The sequence below is a fragment of the Palaemon carinicauda genome, chromosome 3 (genome assembly GCF_036898095.1).
Source record: "Palaemon carinicauda isolate YSFRI2023 chromosome 3, ASM3689809v2, whole genome shotgun sequence".
Classification (NCBI taxonomy): domain Eukaryota; kingdom Metazoa; phylum Arthropoda; class Malacostraca; order Decapoda; family Palaemonidae; genus Palaemon; species Palaemon carinicauda.
Genome location: NC_090727.1, coordinates 81,427,811 through 81,434,391, shown reverse-complemented (window position 1 = coordinate 81,434,391; position 6,581 = coordinate 81,427,811).

Sequence of the window (6,581 nt, the reverse complement as noted above, 5' to 3'; positions counted from 1 at the left end):
ATCTATCCGAGGAGAAGCTCTGTCCTACAATTCTGGACGCCGCTGAGAGAGAGAGAGAGAGAGAGAGAGAGAGAGAGATAATTATTCAAATCAAAATCAAAGAAGAAGAGAAGAGGGAGGAATCTGAGCACTGACCTGAAGATCAGACTTCAAGCTCATCGCAGCATTGGACATCTGAAAACGAACTGGAAGAACCGAGCTACGACAAGTGAATGAACGGATTCGATGACAATCATCATCATCATATCCTCCTGCGCCTATTGAGGCAAAGGGCTTCGGTTAGATTTCGTCAGTCGTCTCTATCTTGAGCTTTTAATTCAGTACTTCCCCATTCATCATCACCTACGCCGTACTTCATAGGCCTCGGAGTCTCCGAAGACATTCTCGCAGTTTCCGAAAACATTCTCGGAATCTCCGAAGACATTTCCTCCTGCGCCTATTGACGCAAAGGGCCTCGGTTAGATTTCCCCAGTCGTCTCCATCTTGAGCTTTTAATTCAATACTTCTTCATTCATCATCATCCACGCCTTGCTTCATAGTCCTTGGAGTCTCCGAAGACATTCTCGCAGTTTCCGAAAACATTCTCGGAATCTCCGAAGAAATTTCCTCCTGTGCCTATTGACTCAAAGGGCCTCGGTTAGATTTTGCCAGTCGAGTACCATAGCAGACTTCAATACTGCATAGACAGAGGAAGACTGAAAAATAGATATCATTAAAAAAAAAAAAAAAAAATCTTTTCTGATCGTGCCTTCGGCTCTGGGATCAATGTTTTGTTTTGTAGACATTCTCGGAGTCTCCGAAGACATTTTTGTAGTCACCGAAGACATTCTTGGAATCTCCAAAGACATTCTTGGAGTTTCCAAACACATTATTGGATTCTCCGAATACATTCATGTCTTCGGAGACTCCGAAGACATTCTTGGAGACTCTGAAGACATTCTCGGAGATTCCAGAGCAAGTTCTCAATTTTTTAAACATGATCTGGACAAAGTGAATGAAATGTAGTTACAGATATGGAGAGTTTGAACGGTAATTGTTGTTATTGTAGAGCAGGATTGAATACACAAGTCGTTAGTGGATTTATGATTAACAATCAGGACATTATTTGAGTTCGGGAATTAGGCTTTTATGCCGTTATTGTTCCGTTATGGAACCAGAGAGGATCTCTGAGATTAAACCAATATATAAAACACGAGAAACACATAGTACTCGAAAGGAAAAACAAGAAGAGGGAATCGTTAAGGATCTGGTATGGAATCTTGAAAAATCCCGAAAAGTGGAGAAACAAGAAAGAAGTCCTTCACCAGAAGACGAAGGAAAAGTGAGGAAACTTGTTAGGCAATATGAAGAAATGATTAAAGGTGATGGAAAAGAAACTAAGAATAGGAAACTGGAACAGAAGGATTGTCTTGGAATTAGAAGGAATCCTGGTAGGGAGGCGAAAGAAGTGGCCTTAGCTAGAATTTTAGATATTCTAGAATTTGAAATGTCAGAAAATGAGAAAGAGAGAATCCTTAAGATTAAATCAATGTATAAAATCCCAGAAGGATTTGTTAAGGATCTGGTTGAGAATATTGAGAAAACTCGAAAAGTTGAGAAACAAGAGAGAAGTCCTTCGCTAGAAGACGAAGGAAAAGTGAGGAAACTTGTTATGCAATATGAAGAAATGATTAAAGGTGATGGAAACAAACTAAGAATAGGAAACTGGATCTGAAGGATTGTCTTGGAATTAGAAGGATCCCAAGAAGGGAGGCGAAAGAAGTGGCCTTAGCTAGAATTATAGAGATTGTAGAATTTCAAATGTCAGAAAATGAGTAAGACCTAATTTATGGTCTTATTTAAAGATACTAAAACGTATGGAAAGGAGAAAATATTGAAAAGAAACATAAAGATTACCAAGAAAAAAAGGACAGGTCCTTTAATAGTAAGAATTGTCCGACAATTTGAAAATATATTTAGCGAAATGGAGACAGAAAATAGCCCAGGAACATAAGGGGATTCTTGTAGTAATGGTGATGATTATGAATGAATTATGATGGTGAAGATAATGAGACAGAAAGAGGAAGCTGATCTTTAAGGAAAATCTCTGGACGAGAGAAAGCATCTTGGGAGGGAAGCAAAACATAGAGACTTGCTAAGGATGTGCACTGCTGAGGGAAAAAGCGGAGCTGCTTCTAGTATGCTACGGTTCCATGATGGAGTGGTACAGACCTTTGTCATGTGAACATATGGTTGGATTTCTTGATCTATTCTTCCGGATGTCAACCTTATGGTTGCTCTGTTGGAATAGTCTAGAAGACCGGCCCAGCAGAGGGAAAAAGCTTAGTTTCTTCTAGTATGCAATCATATCCTCATAGGGTACTTGAGAACACTCTTGTTGGATTCAAATCTATATTTCATGAGAGAATAATGATTGGAGAAGAAGGCTATATATATAAACATGTGAATGAGACAATTCTTCTTAAAATTCCATAAAGATTTGAAAGAAAACAAACGGGAATGAATGAAAGATTGCGGCGTAGAACAAGAAAAAAGAGCTTTGAAATTAGTTCTGTGGCAAATTTTAAAAAGTATTTGAGGCAGTTGAAATAGTATACAAACAAGAAATTATTCTATTGGAATAATCTATTTGCACTGAAGAGGGAAGAAGCTTAACATCTAGTATATTATTTTCCTTGATGAAGGGGTATAAATACTTTGTCATGTGAACATTGGTTGGTACTGGTTCTGTATCTAGAAGAAGGTGAGGTTCTTTTAGTATGCTATGTTCCTTGATGAAGAGGTGCAAACTCTTTGTCATGTGAACATAAGGTTGGTACTGGCTCTGTAGCTAGAAGCAGTCGAGGTTCTTCTAGTATGCTATGTTCCTTGATAAGGTTCTTCTAGTATGCTATGTTCCTTGATGAAGAGGTACAAACTCTTTGTCATGTGAACATAAGGTTGGTACTGGCTCTGTAGCTAGAAGCAGTCGAGGTTCTTCTAGTATGCTATGTTCCTTGATAAGGTTCTTCTAGTATGCTATGTTCCTTGATGAAGAGGTACAAACTCTTTGTCATGTGAACATAAGGTTGGTACTGGCTCTGTAGCTAGAAGCAGTCGAGGTTCTTCTAGTATGCTATGTTCCTTGATAAGGTTCTTCTAGTATGCTATGTTCCTTGATGAAGAGGTGCAAACTCTTTGTCATGTGAACATAAGGTTGGTACTGGCTCTGTAGCTAGAAGCAGTCGAGGTTCTTCTAGTATGCTATGTTCCTTGATAAGGTTCTTCTAGTATGCTATGTTCCTTGATGAAGAGATACAAACTCTTTGTCATGTGAACATAAGGTTGGTACTGGCTCTGTAGCTAGAAGCAGTCGAGGTTCTTCTAGTATGCTATGTTCCTTGATAAGGTTCTTCTAGTATGCTATGTTCCTTGATGAAGAGGTACAAACTCTTTGTCATGTGAACATAAGGTTGGTACTGGCTCTGTAGCTAGAAGCAGTCGAGGTTCTTCTAGTATGCTATGTTCCTTGATAAGGTTCTTCTAGTATGCTATGTTCCTTGATGAAGAGGTACAAACTCTTTGTCATGTGAACATAAGGTTGGTACTGGCTCTGTAGCTAGAAGCAGTCGAGGTTCTTCTAGTATGCTATGTTCCTTGATAAGGTTCTTCTAGTATGCTATGTTCCTTGATGAAGAGGTACAAACTCTTTGTCATGTGAACATAAGGTTGGTACTGGCTCTGTAGCTAGAAGCAGTCGAGGTTCTTCTAGTATGCTATGTTCCTTGATAAGGTTCTTCTAGTATGCTATGTTCCTTGATAAGGTTCTTCTAGTATGCTATGTTCCTTGATGAAGAGGTACAAACTCTGTCATGTGAACATAAGGTTGGTACTGGCTCTGTAGCTAGAAGCAGTCGAGGTTCTTCTAGTATGCTATGTTCCTTGATAAGGTTCTTCTAGTATGCTATGTTCCTTGATGAAGAGGTACAAACTCTTTGTCATGTGAACATAAGGTTGGTACTGGCTCTGTAGCTAGAAGCAGTCGAGGTTCTTCTAGTATGCTATGTTCCTTGATAAGGTTCGTCTAGTATGCTATGTTCCTTGATGAAGAGGTACAAACTCTTTGTCATGTGAACATAAGGTTGGTACTGGCTCTGTAGCTAGAAGCAGTCGAGGTTCTTCTAGTATGCTATGTTCCTTGATAAGGTTCTTCTAGTATGCTATGTTCCTTGATGAAGAGGTACAAACTCTTTGTCATGTGAACATAAGGTTGGTACTGGCTCTGTAGCTAGAAGCAGTCGAGGTTCTTCTAGTATGCTATGTTCCTTGATAAGGTTCTTCTAGTATGCTATGTTCCTTGATGAAGAGGTACAAACTCTTTGTCATGTGAACATAAGGTTGGTACTGGCTCTGTAGCTAGAAGCAGTCGAGGTTCTTCTAGTATGCTATGTTCCTTGATAAGGTTCTTCTAGTATGCTATGTTCCTTGATGAAGAGGTACAAACTCTTTGTCATGTGAACATAAGGTTGGTACTGGCTCTGTAGCTAGAAGCAGTCGAGGTTCTTCTAGTATGCTATGTTCCTTGATAAGGTTCTTCTAGTATGCTATGTTCCTTGATAAGGTTCTTCTAGTATGCTATGTTCCTTGATGAAGAGGTACAAACTCTTTGTCATGTGAACATAAGGTTGGTACTGGCTCTGTAGCTAGAAGCAGTCGAGGTTCTTCTAGTATGCTATGTTCCTTGATAAGGTTCTTCTAGTATGCTATGTTCCTTGATGAAGAGGTACAAACTCTTTGTCATGTGAACATAAGGTTGGTACTGGCTTTGTAGCTAGAAGAATCTAATAATAATAATAATAATAATAATAATAATAATAATAATAATAATAATATCCATGAACAGTGTTGCCAATGTTATAATCTATGGGAATTTTGGATTAATTACATCGTTTATAGCACCAGTAATTTTTTATTTTTTAAAATCTATATTTTTACAATAGTCGCAAACTTAATTACGAGGCCCAAAAGAAGAATATTGCGTACATTTAAATAATTACATGTTTTGGACATATTCAAGAATACATCGCCCAACTAAATTATATGTACACTGTACCCTTCATTTCAAAAAATACTTATTTTTATTCTATTTCACAAATGGAAATATGAGCAATAAGAAATACAAGGATTAAATATTTTTAATATGGCGTTACAACTACAAGGGCCAGTATGCTATGTTCCTTGATGAAGAAGTCCAAACACTGTAGGAGCCCTTGGGTTTATAGCATCCTGCTTTTGAAACTATGGTTGTAGCTTAGCTAGTAGTAGTACTAGTAGTAGTAGTAGTAGTAGTAGTAGTAGTAATAACAATGATAATAATAATGATATTATTATTATTATTATTATTATTATCACTAGCCAAGCTACAACCCTAGTTGAAAAAGCAAGATGATAAAAGCCCAAGGGCTCCAACAGGGAAAAATAGCCCAGTGAGGAAAGGAAATAAGGAAATGAATAAACGATGAGAACAAATTAACAATAAATCATTCTAAAAACAGTAACAACGTCAAAACAGATATGTCATATATAAACTATAAAAACACATAAGTTTACATTGCTCTAATGCTTAGCTCCAATTCTAAAGACACTACTATAGAGTGCTATAGTGGGCACAAAAAACTTGGGAACCCCAAATTTTGTAAGACGCTGACGAGTTCAGAGGAAGAAAGTAAAGGGTTGTCTTGTCAAGGTCACGGCTACAGGGAGAGAGAGAGAGAGAGAGAGAGAGAGAGAGAGAGAGATTTCTAGGGAGTTACAGGGATTTGGAATGTCTCAAAGACTACTTTTGCGTTTGGATAAAGCGAGATAGTTTAAACGTTCCGAGAGTTTTTATAATCTTGTGACTCATTCTTGAGAGAGAGAGAGAGAGAGAGAGAGAGAGAGAGAGAAATGCTATGGGAAGATCCGGGATGCAAGGTTAGCATCTGGGAAGTTCCAATGTTAAGGCTGACGACAATTCCAGTGATTTTCTTTGTAAATGAGGTTTGCTGTTTGCACACGTGTACTGATAGACCTTATTGTTTGTTTTTTCATCAATATATTACGGATTATTATTATTATTTTATTTTATTTTGTTTTTTTTACACAGGGTTCATCTCCGATTCAACACGTCGAATAAGGTGATCTATGATATACATATATATATATATATATATACACACACACATATATATATATATATATATGTATATACATATATAAATATATATATATATATATATATATATTTACGTACATATATATGTTTATATATATATAAGTAAATATATATATATATATATATACTGTATATATATATATATATATATTTACGTACATATATATGTTTATATATATATAAGTAAATATATATATATATATATATATATTTATTTACATATATATATATATATATATACTGTATATATATATATATATATATATTTTTATATATATATATATATATATATACTGTATATATATAATGTATATATATATTTATATATATATATATATATATATATAAAATCAGCCATCACCCTTGTTAGAACACTGTAAGACAAAAG